Source organism: Sus scrofa, chromosome 17, assembly GCF_054392235.1.
Source record: "Sus scrofa isolate SSC_HxYL_T2T_F1_AM1 chromosome 17, Sscrofa_HxYL_maternal_Yorkshire_Landrace_v2.0, whole genome shotgun sequence".
Lineage (NCBI taxonomy): Eukaryota > Metazoa > Chordata > Mammalia > Artiodactyla > Suidae > Sus > Sus scrofa.
In genome coordinates, this window is record NC_139399.1 from 49,171,486 (window position 1) to 49,188,730 (window position 17,245).

Genomic DNA, 17,245 nt, shown 5'->3' on the forward strand with positions numbered 1-17,245 from the left:
CACCTCCAAGAATCCATCTTACTGTAGAAACTGATTGAAGTATGACTCTACCGGTTCACAGCTAGCCTCCAAGCTCCCGTAGGACCCTTGCTTTCTCACACTTGAAATACAAAATTTAGTTAAAAAATATAGTTTCCCCAGCTTGGGTCCCTGCTCAACCCTTTGTCAGAAGAGGGCAGGAGACATTATTGACATTCCCAACAAGACAGAGTTCAACAGGAAGGGAGAATGAGGCAAGAAAATCAGGGAGAAGGAGCGGGTAGGTCAAAACTACAGACGTCGTAACCAATCTGGTGGGTAGTTGGGAAGAGGCAAGATGGATACTTGGATACTAGACGGGTCAGCGTTTCAGCTCCAGCCCACTAGGAGGCGCCGAAGAGACCGCTTGCGCGGGTTCCGCCCGGGGAGCCGCCGCTCTGGGCCGCAGCCCGGGCCCTGACTGCATTTCCGCCGGCGCCCAAGCGATGAAGGGCGGGTCCTGCATCCGAGGCATCCCCGATCCATCCAGCATCTTCTCGCGCAGTCTTCTTCGACCCGCTGCCACAGTCCCGGCGCCCCAGGTGAGTCAGTGCGGGGCCGCGCTGCCCAGAACCCCCGGCAGCCTGCAAGGCCTGTGCTCCATCTCCCCGCCCCCGACAGGAGGGGAGACCGAGGCCCGAGAGGGCGGGGAGCGCCGGCCGCAGGTCCCCTCGCAGCCCATCCCCTCCCTCGCGTGTGGACTTCTCAGGACTCGTGTCCGGCCGGTGCCATTTCAGAGTATCGGGTCCCCCGGCCTCACCCGCCCCTTGGGGAGACTTGTCCCAGCTGATAGCGAGAAGCAGGCCCGGCGACGCGTGGGCCCAAGGTCCTCCCGCAGAGGGTCGTGTGGGGCCCGAGGAGCACCGGCGTCCGCTGCCGTTCACCACCCATCACTCTGAGTAAAGCGTTTCATCCCGCAAAGCCGCTGGTCGGATGAAACCAAATCTGTAGCCCATGTTCTCTCAGTAACCTTTAAAGGAAAGTGTTAAAAATCTCCATTTTAGAGATGGGTCCTTTGCGCTTTAAATTGAGGACGCGCCCAGGGCCCCAGAGAGGCAGAGTCTGGCTTCCTGTCCCCCTGCTTTGCACTCACGCCCTTGCCCACGCTTTCCCTGCCCAGGCCCTGCGCAGATGAAGACCCTCCCTCGGACGGCTTTGCGGGCCCTGCCTCAGCCGGCGCCCCCTTCTCTCCTGCAGGACCCGGACCCGCGCTGCAGGGGCTGAGTGCCCCCTGGGTAAGTGCTGCTGCTCCTGGGGCTGTGGCCTTCCTGCCCCAGCGCAGCGGGGTGGTTCTGGGGCTCCGGGGGGCGGGGGGAATGTGGGAGTTGTCTGCCAAGTCCTGGTGCAGGAGGATGGGGCTGGGACTGGGGGCCAGAAGGGCCTGGGGTCAGAGCCTGACTCAGCTCGTCGTTATCTGTGGGATCTGGGGTGAGTTATTTCTTTCTCCTGAGCTTTACTTTCTTTGGAGTGGGAGTTGGGGCGGGGGCGGGGGGGGCAGAGGCCTGGTCTGTGTTTTCCTTTTTGACCCCATAATGCCTGGTCCACAGTAGGTACTCAGCTGGTATTTGTGGGGTGAGAAGCAATTGAGGCATTGTCATCTGAAGTTGGTCTTCCTGGGCCCTGACTTGATGAGGGGAGATGGGCTGTTGCCATGAAGTGAGGGTGGCCCTTGGGGTCCTGGGTCTGGCTGGGCCTGTTTCCCCAGGCTGGGTGGAGAGCCGGCTGCTGATGTGGGCTCCTCTGCCTGGCTCTCCTCGTGCCCTTCTCTGCCCCAGCCTTTGAAAGTGGTCATGGGCTGCCAGTGCCCCAGTCGTTGATAGCACAGGGAGAGGACCTGCTGAAAGCGCTTCCCCGTGTTTGGAGGGCCTGTTGTGTCCCTTATAAATTCTGGAGCTTTCCCACACACCGCCCCCCCCCCCCCCCCACCGCTTTTTAGAGGCCTCCTGGTACCTGGTGTGTGTTGAGTGCTCCCTATGAGAGGCTTAGTGCTCGTTGCTAAGAAGTTTTTTAAAAAGGGCGATGAAGCATAGACTGTGTCTAAGGAGCTATGGGGGGGCCATGAACCCATAATTGGGTAATTTTCACCAGGGACCTCCCTCCAGAAAGCCACATCTGCCTCCCTTGCCAGTCTAGCATGTTTCCTGGTGTGCTGTAGTCTGGGAAGTGGCTTAACATGAGATGGGGGTTCTAGTTGTACTTTGTGAAAATCATTGATTTTCTTGGCTTTTTGTCTCTCTGTTCTGATCTCAAGGTCGGCGTCTGAGTCTTGCCTCCCCGTAGGCTCAGTACCTGGCACGTGTCCAAGGCTCAGCAGCTGTACCACAACCACCCAACAGGAGAGAAGGAAAGGAGAGGTGCACCCCGGGGATGTGGTGAGGCCATCCCGTCATGGGGAATCAGAAAAGGACTGCGTCTTAGCCAGCCAGCTGGGGGAAGGTGGGGGTACCTCTTGTGTTTCCTTTTCTTGGAATTATTCTCCCTGGTGACCGGTATATATCCATTTGAGGCCCCTTGGCATGAGATAGAGCCCAGGTCACCAGGGGAGACTTAAATAGACACCAGACCTCACCTCGAAGGCGACCTAAGGTGCTCCTGCCCCTTTGCCCTCCCCGTCCAGACCAGGCACTGCCTGTCAGGTGCTGCACGCTCCCAAACCTGTCCTGGATTTTCCATCCTCTTCAAGATTCACCTTCCCAAACCTATACCATGTCATCCGAGACGCACAAAAGCTGATCTGAAAAGTCTTCTCTGCCTCAGATGCAGATGAATTGTCATCCCGTGGAGGGTAGTCAGTTTCCTTCCTGCTCACAAGAAGATGGTGTGGCTCATGGGATGGTAACGACAGCCCCCATTCATGAAGTGGCTAGCTGTTGTACCAGATATGTAGATAAGTTGCCTGGGCTTCTCGGGACATGTGACCAGGTGGCATCTGGGTTGCTCACCCAGGGCTTCTTGATTGTTGCAGAGGAGGCAGCACCGGGCAGAGGGGCCCTTGAGAGATGTCACCATCCTGTTAAGAAAGGGCTGGACCACAGCGCTGCAGAGGTGAGCTCTGTTCATTGGAGGTCTGGGGCTTGGCATCCCGCAAGTGCCCACAGTTCCCCTGGTGTGATGTTCTCTGGGAAGTAGGTAGAGGAGTGACGAGGGTGGCTTCGTCCTGGCCTTCTCTGGGGCCTTCAAGAACACACCTGGTTTCTATTTATGCCCTTGATTCTGAGAGCTCTTCCTCAAATGTTGGCAGCAGAACGTGTGAGTTGAAGCAGGGAAGGGAGTTTGGCATATCCACCTGTACGTGGGTCTCCGTCACTTCTCTGCCGCCTCCTAGCTTTGGGACCTTCTCTTACCTCTGGTTTCACCCTCTGGAAAGCAGGACTCAAATGAGGCTATTTGTCTTCAGATCACATGGCATCTGTCTTTTACAACCTGAGACCTCTTTCACTTTTCCTTCGGAGGCCTCTCCTGTCTGGGCCACGGGGAAGGCTTTGTGCAGGACTGGAAGCAGTTGCTGGGTCCTTGGGCTCCACTGGGTTCACTACTCCCAGGCCTTTTCCATGGGCCTCCTTTTCCAGCAAGCCCCCGTCTTTCCCTGCCCCTGCACTTGGACATGATCACCGGCTGCCCATGGCCCGTTGGTAGGCAGTGCGGGCGGAGGGAGCGTGGGCGGGTTGTCCCGCGCTTGGAGAGTCTGCTTCCTTACCCTGCAGTTCCAGGAGCTTTCCCACCCTCCTGCTGCTCCCCTCATACTCCTGGAGCCTCCAGGGCTTCAGGGGCTGTCCTGTGTGCGTTAGTGTCATTGTTGGGGCTTTTATTTCCTGCCCTGCTGTTGGGAACCGGACTACATGTGCTGCGTGAGTTCCCCTGAATGTTCAGTTGCTGCCACTCGGCCATGGCATGTTCCCATGGGCCTGGCCTTGACACCCTTTTCTGCCCACCACTGGTGAATGGCACGCTGATTAGCGCTGGCCACCCTGCCGCAGGCCATCCGCCGTCTCCCTCTTTAGAGTTAACTACTGTTCTTTTTATGAGGAAACGGCGTGTCTATTCAGGAAATGATCACTGCCAGCATCTGCAGAGTGCTTACTGTCTGGCGGCTTCTGTGCTGAGCCCTTTTCTGCTGCCTGCCATGCGCTGTATGAGCAGGGGCAAGGCAGGTGCTCATTCTCAGCTTCTTGTCCGATGCAGATGAGTCCACGGTGTGCAGAGGCCGTCGTGGAAGTTGTGGTGTCAGGAGCGCTGTAGACCGCAGTGTCCTTGAGGTGAGAGCTCTGGTCCATCCTCTGGAGTGTTGGGGCCTCACAGTAGTCACGTGAGTTCTCAGGGCCCTGGGTGCAGATGGAGGGGAGCTGAGAGGTGAGATGAAGGCAGCACCCACGAGTCCCAGATCTGCTCACCACCTCAGCCCCAAGCAACCTTGATCACCCCTGCACGTGTCTTCAGTGGCCGCCAGGGGTGGGCCTCGTGTCCCACTTGGGTACTGGGAGCTCCGGTTCAGGAGTGTCTGCCCTCCGTCCCTCGAGCGTGGGCAGAGCATATTGGGATGGAAAGTGGGTGGACCAGAGATGCTTTCCCTCTGAGTTTGATGCCCCTTTTGCCGCCATCTCAGTTTGCGACCTTGTCTTCTTCATTTGAAAATCCAAGCTATGACAGAGATGATTTTGTGGTACTTAGGACCGCAAAATGCCTATAATTTCCAGCCATGATATTTCCTCACTGTTTTTGCCCAAAGTGACTCCTCTTTGATTCCCTTTGGCAGGGAGGTCCTGTTGGACTTTCACAGGAAAGAATGGCCACCCCTGGGCTTCTGTGCTTGGCCGAGTCTTTTTGCTAGACTCAGTGTATCCTCTAGGCCACTGGCACCTGCTCATCTTCGTAGATCTCTCTCTGCCTTGCGTGCACCTGCATTCAAAAGTGACCACGGGCTGGCCGTGCTCTGGTCGTTGATAATGCAGGGAGAGGAATTGTGGAAAGCAGTTTCCCGAATTTGGAGGGTCCACACCTGTCCCTTTCAAATGCTGGCGCTTTCACACACTCCTGCTTCTCTCCAGCCCATGCTTTCTGCACTCAGGCACTGGGAGCTGCGTGTGACAGGCAGTGACAGGAGACTTCCAAGCCTAAGCTTCCTGTTATCAGAGCCAGGCTGTGTCGTGTCGTGTTGAGATACTTTAGGGGGTGTAAGGAGCCAGGATGAATTACGCATAATGAATAAGTATGGTGTTGGGGGGGTACATAGTGATTGGCATAAGACTTTCTAGGGGAAGCAGCTCTTTGGAGGTGGTGGACTGGGCAGGCCTTTGAAGGGGCGGGTGTCATAGGCAACAGGAAGGGCTTCGAGGGGAGGGGAGGCACACAAGGGTGACTTGAGGCAGGGGTGAGCACGAGCACCGGGGAGTCAGGTGCACAGATAAGTGATGGCTCTGGGAAGTGGGGGACGGCTGCTGGGGTGGTGGGCTAAACAGTAGGAGAGAACAAGCTCTCCAGCCATCTCTCTGCCAATTCCCTTTACTCTGTCACCCTGAGAAGACCCATTTTTCCAAGACAGTGTTCATTCTGACTCTTCTCTGGGAGCATTGAGATTCCTTTTTGAGCCAAGTTTGGTGTGGAAAAAAACACTGCAGCTCATCTCTGACTAATTGGGGACGCTTTCATGGATGTCACCTTAAAGAAAGATGAGGTAATACTGGAATTCCCTTTGTGACTCAGCGGAAATGAACCCGACTCGTATCCATGAGGATGCGGGTTTGATCCCTGGCCTGGCTCAGTGGGTTAAGGATCTGGCATTTCCATGAGCTGTGGTGTAGGTCGCAGATGCAGCTTGGATCCTGCGTTGCTGTAGCCTAGGATGGCAGCTACAGCTCTGATTCAATCCCTACCCTGAGAACTTCCATATCCTGTGGGTGCGGCCCTAAAAAGAGAAAAGAAAAAAAAATAGATGAGGTAATATTGGGGAGCAAACTCTTGTCATGCCCTCCTGGTCTGTGGCCTCCTCATTGCTCTAGGGGTGCTGCTTTGGAAGAAGCCTCGGGGGTCAGAACCACTCGCCCTCTCAAGGTGAGGACCTGGGTCCCAGCTCCCCCGGAGGGTCCTCCTCATGGTGAGTTACTGCCAAAGGGCTGCGTCGGCCTGTGTTTCTGAGATGGCAGTGCCAAGCTACCAGCCTCATCTGACTTTCTCCTGTAGGTATTTAGGGGCTGACCGCGGACACTGGCGTAGCAGCGTGAAGCAGGATGTTGTCGCATGACCATCGCCAAACCTTTCTCTTCTGTTGCCTCAGCACAGCGTGGAAGGACTCTGCCCTCTGTGTGAACAGGGCAGAGGGGACGTTCTGGGGCTCCAGGGACTTGGGATTCAGAGCTGGAGACCTTCTACTGGCTCCCAGCAGGTGCCTCAGAACACTGCTGACCAGGAAGACTGTCTCTTCCCATCTGGACCAGGTCATCCCGTGGCTTCTGTGTCTCCCATTTGCTCCTAGTATAACTTTTTAGAACCAGGAGTTCCTGTTGGAGTCTTGTGTGCCATGCATCTTATCTTCTCACCCACTTAAATAAATCTCGAAACTGCCCTGCTGCATGTTTTTTCGTTTTTCTTTTTCTAATCCCTGTCTCCATGTGCCAGCAAGGCTGGGTATGGAGCCATGAGGTCACAGGGCAGGTCTTCCAGTTTTTATTCCTTGAGACCTTCCTCTTAGCACATCCCTGAGGCTTGACCTAGGGATGTGGGGTGGGCTGTAGAATTGACATGGGGCCAGATGATCCCAAGTGCTGCGGGGAGCCCAGGCTTAGGAGAGAAGGGAACTGCTGGAATTGTTGGTAGAGGAATGTGTGCACCAGGGCTTCAGAAATGGTAGAGGTGGAGGTAAAGACAGCCAGGGGCCACAGTCCTCGAGGAAGGCGGAGAGCCCCGAGCTCTGCGGGTGAAGGGACACCGGGTGACTGGGGAGATGGTTTTGATCGGGACTGGGAGTGGGATGTACGAGGCACAGTTGCCCTTGGGAGAACCGGGGGTGTAAGGGCTAGGGTTGGGGTGGCTCTAGTGTTAACAGTGCGGGTACGTGGTGTTCTGCTCGTTTTGCAGGTGTCCACACAGAGGAACTCTCCCAAAGGCCGTGGTGGAAAGGGAAGAGTTCACTGTCTGTTCTTTCCATTGACCTTGGATCACCTTGACTGGGGCAGAGGTAGAAACCAGGTGGTCAGGCTCACATTCATGTGGTCGGTGCCTGGATGGCTTCTCTCAGTGGGAGGCATCCTTGGGGCCTGGAGGGTCTACTCTGCCAGCTGGTTCCAGCAGAGGTCCTTATTACTGCCTTGCTCCATCCTCCGTTCCTACCCCAGGGCCATTTGATGTCTCCTATGTGCTCTATTGATGACCCCCCCATCTACCAGTTTCATCCCACCATGGCCCTAGGCCCATGTCCCCCAACTTGGCCAAAGCCCCTCCTTTTCAGTGAGATGTCCCTGCTGGTTATCACCTTGGCATTTGGAGACGTCTTTGAAACCAACCATCCCCTCTCATTCCAAGCAGCTTCCCATCAGCTTCGGTAGCAGTGTCCACGCCCCATTCCCCTCCGCTTTATTCTGTTTATTCTCTCTTGCTTTTCCTGACCCCTACCTCAGTCCTATAGCCTGGGGGTCCCTGATGCCCTTTTTACTGTGTTCAGTAAGAGGGGGCAGTGATGGAGCAGCGGGAGGAAAGGAAGAGGCGAGAGGGCCATGGTTGGTGAAGTGGAGGGGAGCAAGTCACATGGTGGTAGTGGCATCGTCTCTGACCGTGGCTTGGCCCATGGGTACCAGAATTTCCTTTGTAACTAGCTAGACTGGTCAGCTTGTGAGGGTTTCCATCATTCCTTGCTGTGTTTCCACAGCATCCTGGTATCATGACTGGACAAGGGGGTTAGTGAAGAAATGCATTAAAGCACTGGTTTTGCAGCCCCGGGCACCCAATAAGGTCTCAATAACCTGATCATTGACTTGCTCACTTTCAAATTATAAATGATGCTCACCCCTGCCCCAGCCTCTGAGGTCTGCCTTCTGCTACCCTCACCCACCGGACCCTCAGCCCCAGCATAGGCTTCCCACGCTCAGGGGAGACACGCGGGGCCCGCGGTCTGCCCGTGTACCCTCATCTCAGGCCCCGAAAGTGCCACAGGCCCCAGTCACACTTCCACGTGAGGTTCCTGAACACACTCCCCTTTTCCTGGCTCGTGTGCCAGAAATGTCCTCCCATTTCAGATGCTTGCCTGGCTCAGCTTGGGTCACTTCCTGCAGGAAGCCTTCACTGGCTAGACCTCCACCCAGACTGGATTCTCTGCCCCTCCTTTGATTCACATCAAGTGTCACTTTGGGGCAGGCACAATTCTAGGAAATGGTAAATGAAAGAAAACAAAAGAGCAACCCCCTGCCTTTACAGGGTTTCCATATTAGAGGAAAGAGACGTACAGAGAAGGCCTCACCTGGTAGTGTGATTCGAGTAGAGTAAGGGGCTCACCTTTGGGCGCTGGTGGCAGCCTGTGCAGCCTCCATCACAGCATGGACCAGGGACCGGAACATGCTTTCCCCCAGGATAGCAGGCCCGGGGAACTGGGAGGGTGAGAGACCTTTGAGGCCTCTGCAGGGCATCATCTGATGGCCAACATCTGCCATGTGATGAGGGTGGCAGCCAAATCAAGTTAGGATCAGCTGGTCAACCACAGCTCAGTGGACTTGTGCCATCACCCAAGGGCAGGCCTAACCCGTGACCTTGGTCTAGGACCAAGAGCAGTGCTAACCAAGCCAGGCAGGTTACCTCTTGAGGGGTTCTGAGTATGGCAAGAGCTTAAGTAATTGGTTATTGGAACCAACACCGGAAGAGATGGAGGAATTAATTCCCTTTAACAGTAGAGTGCAAAGGTGCAGAGCCTCGAGCTCCTATTGTGAGAGAAGCATTTCTTTTTCTTTTTTTTTTTTTGCTTTTTCTAGGGCCACTCCCGCAGCATATGGAGGTTCCCAGGCTAGGGGTTTAATTGGAGCTGTAGCCGCTGGCCTACGCCAGAGCCTCAGCAAGGCGGGATCTGAGCCACATCTTCGACCTGCACCACAGCTCAGGGCAACGCTGGATCCTCCCACTGAGCGGGGCTAGGGATCGGACCTAGTCGGATTCTTTTTTTTTTTTTTTTTGTCTTTTTGCTATTTCTTGGGCTGCTCCTGCGGCATATGGAGGTTCCCAGGCTAGGGGTCTAATCGGAGCTATAGCTGCCAGCCTACACCAGAGCCAGAGCCACGAGGGATCCGAGCTGCATCTGCAACCTACACCACAGCTCACGGCAACGCCGGATCTTTAACCCACTGAGCAAGGCCAGGGACCGAACCCGCAACCTCATGGTTCCTAGTCGGATTCGTTAACCACTGCGCCACGACAGGAACTCTCTAGTCGGATTCTTTAACCACCACGCTACAATGGGAACTCCCAAGAGAAGCATTTCTTGAACGTTCATAAGGAGAGGATGAGATTCCAGTTTCCAAACCATGTTCGTGCTCCACAAGGCCTGGCTGTAAGCAGCGCTCAGACTTGCTGTGAGGCCTGGGGTTCATTTTGCTCTGAATTTTTATAAGACGTGGCCGAGTGACCAAATTCTAATCTTCCTTTTTAGGGCCACACCCACACCATCTGGAGGTTCCCAGGCTAGGGATCAAACTGGAACTTCAGTTGCTGGCCTGCACCACAGCTCATGGCAACACCGGATCTTTAACCCACTGAGCGAGGCCAGGGGTCAAACCCACCACCTCATGGTTCCTAGTCGGATTCGCTTCCTCTGAGCCACGACAGGAACTCCTAGTCTTCCTTTTCTTAAGAGCCCTTAACATTGACTATCACTGTGACCTTACTGGAGGGAGATAAATGAGTCTCTGTAAGAGACCGAAGGTGTTACTTACCAGCACAGTGGCTGACACAGGCAAAGAGCTCAATCTGTGTTTACGGATGAGGGATGAAGCCTGTGGTGGCCTTGACCATGGGCACCAGGAATAGCTCTCCAAGGCCCCTCTGCCCTGTGACTGCAACTGCCATGTCACCAGGATACTTATTTCCACCTGTATCAAGAAGCAACTGATCTGGAGTTCCCGCTGTGGTGCAGCAGGTTAAGGATCCAGGGTTGTCTGCAGCAGCTCAGGTCACTGCTGAGGCGTGGCTCAATCCACAGCCTGGCTCAGTGGGTTAAGGCTCTGGCATTGCCATAGCTGTGGCATAGGTTGCAGCCGCAGCTCTGATTCAGTCCCTGACCCGGGAACTTCCATATGCCATGGGTGCAGCTGCCCAGAAAAAGAGAAAAAAAAAAAAAAGAAAGCAAAAAATCTGAAAAAGAATGTGTGTGTATGTGTGTGTGTCTGAGTCACTTGGTTGTAGACAGAAATTATCACAACATTGTAAATCAACTATGCTTCAATAAAACTTTTAAAAATGGAAAAAGAAGCAATCGACTGAAATGATTGAGTCTGTTGAATTCTGATGTAGTCTTTTAGTTGCTGTGGGGCCTGGAGCATGTTCCTTTGTCTCCTTGAACTTCAGTTTCTGGCTCTGTAGTTTGACCATCAGGATAGGACCTACCCCAAACAGTAATAATGAAATGAGGTGATGCATTTTTATTGTTTTTATTTTTATTTTTGGCCACACTCGAGGGATATGGAAATTCCCAGATCAGGGATCAAACCCATGCCTCAGCAGTGACCCAAGCTGCTGCAGTGACAACACTAGGTCCTTAACCTACTGTACCACAAGGGAACTCCCACAGATGATTAACCTGCCTCACACTGAGTGCTTTGTGCCTGTCATCTATTTTTATTTGATGAACATGTCTAGCATGTTGACAGTTAAAATGCAGAACAAATATAAAATGTCATTGTGACAGATTCATCTGTTAATGTGACACCATGAATACTCACTTCTTTGCTAATTTGAAGACATCCCAGTGGGGCTGGCGTTAATCATAGCTTCCATTGATCGAGCTTTTATTAAATGCCATGTGCTCTACTAATTAAGCCTATATCTAGAAGTACTCCATTTAGTCTTCACAACGACCCATTGAGGCAGATTTAATTATCTTCTGTTTCATATACGAGGAAACCAAGGTTCAGAGAAATAAAGGGACCAATGAGCTTCTGTTGAGCGGCCCCACTGGTTTTCCATTTCCTGGTGTATCAAGTAGTGGAAGATGTTGCAGGCTGATTTCATAAATAGCACAAGCACATGAGGCTGTCAGATGCTTGTTTGTACTGGAAAACTGGAAATTAGGATATTTGACTATTCCCTCCATCTGTTTCAAATTATTGCCTAGTAGCCAGGCTTCTTAAAATAGTCCTCATCTGAATTAACAGTCTTGAGGACTGAACTTGTGAACCTGGCCTTGACGGAGATGATGGGAGTATTTCAGTCAACGCCAGAATAGCAAGTGTCCCTCTCACTGAGGTTGTGTCTGAAGCAGGAGTCATCCTAGGTCTTCTGAGCTTGAGGAAACCTTTGCAGGGTATGACCGAGGTGGTCCAGCAACCAGGATCAGGGGAAAGGACAGCCTTGATCCTGTCAGCAAATTGATGCCTGGTACCAGAGCCCCCAATGAAACAGCTGGTGAGGGTTATAGAGCAGAGCCAAGCCAGGAGAATGGAGAGCTAGGAAAATGAAGGTTTGTCCATGCAAAAAATATTTGTTAGTTACTTTGCTGAGAATCGGGACACAATGACCAGTAAGAAAGGTTCTGTCCACATGGAGATAACATTCAACAATATAAACAGGAGTTCCCGTCGTGGCGCAGTGGTTAACGAATCCGACTAGGAACCATGAGGTTGCGGGTTCGGTCCCTGGCCTTGCTCAGTGGGTTAACGATCTGGCGTTGCCATGAGCTGTGGTGTAGGTTGCAGACACGGCTCGGATCCCGCGTTGCTGTAGCTCTGGCGTAGGCCGGTGGCTACAGCTCCGATTCGACCCCTAGCCTGGGAACCTCCATATGCCGCAGGAGCGGCCCAAGAAATAGCAACAACAACAACAACAAAAATAAAAATAAAAATCATTCTTCAGAAGAGCACACATAACTAAAAAAAAAACAAACAAACAAACAAAAAAAAACAAAACAATATAAACAGTAAGTTCTATTTCCAGATATGTGTGAGACAGTCACTCTGAGCCAGGCCTTGCTCTAAGCTGGTCACACAGCTCTGAACAAAGCTGAGAAGGAGCCTTGTGGAGTGTATGATCTAAAACATTACTGTCCAGTGGAAACCAACATATGTAATTTATTTATTTATTTATTTATGTCTTTTTTTTTTTTTGTCTTTTGAGGGCTGCACCCACGGCATATGGAGGTTCCCAGACTAGGGGTCCCATCAGAGCTGTGGCCGCTGGCATAGCCACCAGCCTATGCCAGAGCCATAGCAACTTGGGATCCCAGCCGCGTCTGCAACCTACACCACAGCTCATGGCAACACCAGGTCCTTAACCCACTGAGCAAGGCCAGGGATGGAACCTGCAACGTCATGGTTCCTAGTTGGATTCGTTAACCACTGCACCACGACGGCAACTCCGAGACTATCTTTCTTCCACTGTATGTTCTTGCCTCCTTTGTCATTGATTAGTTGACCATAGATGCTTGGGTTTATTTCTGTCCTTTCTATCCTGTTCCATTGATCTATATTTCTGTTTTTGTTTTTGTTTTTTCTTATTGAAGGTTCTTCTGCACCAAATCAAGAAGATGGCCAAGTTTTGTGTGTATTTCCTTGTCTTGGAGATTTTGGGGTTGAAGGCTCCAAAGTAGAAGTGTTTGGAGAACTCCTCTTTATTTTTCCCCCCTTTCTTTATTTTCCCTAGAAAATTTGAACAGTACAAGTAATAGACTTGACTTTTAAAAATAAACCTTTTAGGAGTTCCCATTGTGGCTCAGCAGTAACAAACCCAACTAGTATCCATGAGGACCAGGTTTGATCCCTGGCCCCTCTCAGTGGGTTAAGGAATCAGCATTGCCATGAGCTATGTCATAGGTTGCGAATGTGGTTCAGATCTGGCATTGCTGTGAGCTGTGGTGTAGGTCACAGATGCGGCTCAGATCCTGTGTTGCTGTGAATCTGGCGTAGGCCAGCAGCTATAGCTCCGATTAGACCCCTAGCCTGGGAACTTCCATATGCCGAGGGAGAGCGGCCCCAGAAAAGGCAAAAATACAAAACAGAACAAAACAAGACAAAATAAAAGAGCCGTAGTTCTCTCCTGGCTCAGTGGGTCAGGATCTGGTGTTGCTACTGCAGCGATTTGGATTACTGCTGTGGTGAGGGTTCGTTCCCTGGCCTGGGAACTTCGGAATGCTGTGGGTGTGGTCAAAAATAAAACATAAAACGAACAAATGAACAAGCAAATACAAGAAAAGGCACACTCCCTCCATGTGGGATAAGTATGTGTGATTTGGACATTTTGACTGAAGGGGATCTTCTGGGGCATCCGCAGTCATTCTGATGGGGGTTCAAGTTGGCAATTAAGACTGCCTGGAAAATGGTGCTTTCAGGGGTGAATGAAGTGAACTCAGAGGAGCTCACAAGGACTATGAGGAGAAGAGGAGGACACTAGCCAAGACCATCCTAGTGTGGGCAAGGCTTTAGGCAAATATTATTTGCATAGTCCCTGTCTGTATAAACAGTTTGCTTAAAAATATATTACATGGAGTTCCCACTGTGGCACAACAGGATCAGTGCCATCTCTGGAGTGCTGGGACACAGGTTCCATCCCTGGCCTGGCACAATGGCTTAAGGATCTGGTGCTGCTACAGCTGCATTGTAGGTTGCAACTGCAACTGCAGCTTGGATCTGATCCCTTGCTGTGGCTGTGGCTGTGCCCTGGCAGCGGCAGATCCGATTTGACCCCTAGCCTGGGAATTTCCATATGCTACAGGTGCAGCCCTAAAAAGTTAAAAAAAAAAAAAGAGGGTTGAATAATTCTTCAAAAAGAAGAGATGAGAATGAGACCCACAGGGGATGGACCTGGTCTGGGACTGGGTAGACCTTCCTGAATGGCACTTGTGGCTCTGGTCAGTCCCAACCATTGGAGTGAGACTTAGAAATTTTTTTTTTTTTTTTTGCTTTTTAGGGCCTCACCCTCAGCATATGGAAGTTCCCAAGCTAGGGGTTGAAATTGGAGCTACAGCTGCCTACCTACACCACAGCCACAGCAACGTGGGATTTGAGCCCTGTCTGTGACCTATGCCACAGCTCACGGCAACGCCAGATCCCTGACCCACTGAGTGAGGCCAGGGATCGAACCCACATCCTCGTGAATACTAGTTGGATTTGTTTCCGTTGCACCACAATGGGAACTCCAAGACTTAGAAAATTTCAAGATAGAAATTTCTGGCTAATAGGACCCACATGGGACCTGGTCTAGTTTAGGGCACCTCACTAAGATGGCATTGTTGGCCTTGGAGGGGCACTTAGAAAATTTTGAGAAATACCAATCCATCCAAAATGTAGTACTTAAGGCACAGGGTGTGGGGCAGGGGACCTCTTACTTAGGTCTAGTTCCTCTACAACTGGATATCATTCACTAAGATTTAACAACCCAGCAAGAAAGTGGGTTCAGTGCTGAGCTAAAATGCATCTTCCATCCATCCGACAAATGTCCGCTGAGCACTTCCACTGTGCTGGTATTGCGTTAGGTTCAGGAGAAATAGAAGTGGATTTTCTCAACTGTTATCCACACACCAAGATAGTTCTGCACAACTAACAAAGGAAGAAAAAGAAAAAGAAGGGGGGAATTGGCTGCAGATGACATACCTCTCAAGTATCTGTTCAGTTAACAACTTTTCTCAGTTATGCTCTTGAAAAGTGTTCCAGTTACTATGACTGCATATAATTCACCCCAAACTTAATAGCTTAAAACAATGATAATATGTTGCTCAGGAATCTGCTCTTTGGGCTGGGGTTATCTTATCTCTGCCCTGCTTGTTTCAGGGAGGTTGGCTTGAAGCTTAGGAACTGGAATCATCTGAAGGCTTCCTTATTCACATATCTGGCCACTGATGTTGTCAGCTAAGATGTTATCTCAGGTCGTCAGCCGGAATATCTCCACATGCTCTCTTCCTGGGGCCTGGGCTTCCTCCCAACATGGTGACTGGGCTTGAAAGGTGAGCTTTGCAAAAAGGTGGTAAGCCAGGTAAAAGCTGTATCCTCCTTTATGATCTGGCCCCCGAGGTCCCATAACATGCCTTCCACCCTACTGGCCGGAACAGTCGCAGACCCCAACTAGATTCAAGGGGAGGGAACACGGATCCTGTCTCTCAGGGGGAAGATGTTGGTTACCTTGTAAGAAGAACTGGGGATGGGTTATACATGTTGGCATGGTCAACTTAGGAAAAAAGTCTGCCACAAAAGGGTGATACAACTGTTTTTTTTTTTTTTTTTTTTGAGTGCGGTGCCTTTAATACACAGTAATTAAACACATGACACAAAGTGATAATTTGATTTATGGTTTCCATTGAAGACAATTCCCCAATTTATTCTACATTTATAATTAGAATTTATGACATAGAACAAATTTGAATTGTGCCGCTTGGAGAATCCATAATATTTTATTCTGTATATGTCTCTTCAGAATTGTGCATGCACACTTCCCCTACATGTTTCAAAATGTTCTGATTTTATTTTATTTTATTTTATTTTTGGTCTCCAGGGCCACACCCATGGCCTATGGAGATTCCCAGGCTAGGGGTCTGATCGGAGCTACAGCTGTCAGCCTACACCACAGCCACAGCAATGCAGGATCCGAACCATGTCTGTAACCTACACCACAGCTCATGGCGACATTGGATCCTTAACCCACTGAGTGAGGCCAGGGATCGAACCTGCAACCTCAGGGTTCCTAGTTGGACGTGCCTCCGCTGTGCCACAATGGGAACTCCCCAAAGTGTTCTGATTTTAGTCTTAAAATTTCCCAAGATGTTTTGCTTAAGAGAAGCCCTCAAAAATTTTTAAAAATTGGCAAATAAAAAGGTGCAGAATTATAATATCAGCTTTAAAGAATGACTTACTTACATCTTCCCCCTACCACCCCTAATCTAATATTAAATCTTGTTTTCTTGGTCAGTACATTAGTCCTTAAAATCTTACAATTTATGTGGAAGCCATATTCTTTTTTTTTTTTTTTTTGTCTTTTTAGGGCCACACCTGAGGCATGTGGAGGTTCTCAGGTTAGGGTTCCAATCGGAGCTGTAGCTGCTGGCCTACACCAGAGCCACAGCAACGCCAGATCTGAGCCTTGTCTGCGACCTACACTACAGTTCATGGCAATGCCAGATCCTTAACCCACTGAGGGAGGCCAGGGATCGAACCCGAAATCGCATGGTTCCTAGTTGGATTTGTTAACCACTGAGCCATGATGGGAACTCCAGGCTTCTTTTGTCCTTCTGTTTTACCTTCCTTGGCACAATCCTCCTCATGGTCCCATGGTGACTACTGCACCTCCAGGCATTACATCTCAGTTCCAAGCATCGAATAGCAGAAGGGTTAAGGTCACAAACTTCTCTAAAGACTTCTTTTATTCAAGCTCTCCACTGGGACTCCTGCCTTACATCTTATTGACCAGAAGTTTGTCTCACTGCCTCTCCTAGCTTCAAGGGAACTGCATGCTTTGCTTTTCAGTCTCTGTAGTTTAGAAAGGCAAAGGATAAGCGGTTGGAATAAATATTGAGAGCCTTTTAAAATGTTTGCCTCTTACAATGGAAGTGTATAGCTTTGATTCACAAAGTGTCCCGGATATAGCCTTGTTCTAGTCTTGGAACATTCTCTTTCTTCTTCTCCCCTCTAGCTACTTTTCTGGGTGTGTGGGGCGGCTGGGGGGGGGGGGACAACAAAATCTTGAGGAAATATACTTCTCCTTGGAGTTTCTGTCATGGCGCAGCGGAAGTGAACCTGACTAGGAACCATGAGGTTGCGGGTTAAATCCCTGGCCTTGCTCAGTGGGTTGAGGATCCGACGTTGCTGTGAGCTGTGTCGTAGGTCAAAGACCCAGCTTGGATCCACGTTGCTGTGGCTCTGGCCTAGGCCAGCAGCAACAGCTCCAATTAGACCCCTAGCCTGGGAACTTCCACATGCTGTGGGTGCAACCCTATAAAGACATATATATATACATATATATATATATATATATATATATTTATTTTTTTCCCGTAAAGATACCAGTTCCCTTGCAGGCCTTCCTCCATGGTCTCTTCTGAGGGTAAGGAGGAAGAGTC

General features: G+C 50.9%; 1 long non-coding RNA gene and 2 other non-coding genes across 5 annotated transcripts; all 3 read left to right on the top strand.

Annotated features, from left to right (window-relative positions):
* The first annotated feature begins 441 nt into the window (after positions 1-441).
* Positions 442-6,576, top strand: LOC100622037 (uncharacterized). Of its 3 annotated transcripts, none has more exons than XR_308779.4 (8): positions 442-560; positions 1,139-1,253; positions 2,270-2,454; positions 2,984-3,063; positions 4,201-4,274; positions 5,558-5,689; positions 6,015-6,109; positions 6,196-6,576. It is a non-coding gene; the product is annotated as an uncharacterized LOC100622037 (long non-coding RNA). The 3 variants fall into 3 exon arrangements; XR_308778.3 differs by having other exon boundaries at positions 2,270-2,390; XR_014832318.1 differs by lacking the exon at positions 5,558-5,689 and having other exon boundaries at positions 2,270-2,390.
* On the top strand, positions 1,789-1,921 carry LOC146395307 (small nucleolar RNA SNORA71). The gene has a single exon (XR_014833000.1). It is a non-coding gene; the product is annotated as a small nucleolar RNA SNORA71 (small nucleolar RNA).
* On the top strand, positions 4,913-5,046 carry LOC146395308 (small nucleolar RNA SNORA71). Its single transcript, XR_014832998.1, has one exon. It is a non-coding gene; the product is annotated as a small nucleolar RNA SNORA71 (small nucleolar RNA).
* Positions 6,577-17,245: the final 10,669 nt, after the last annotated feature.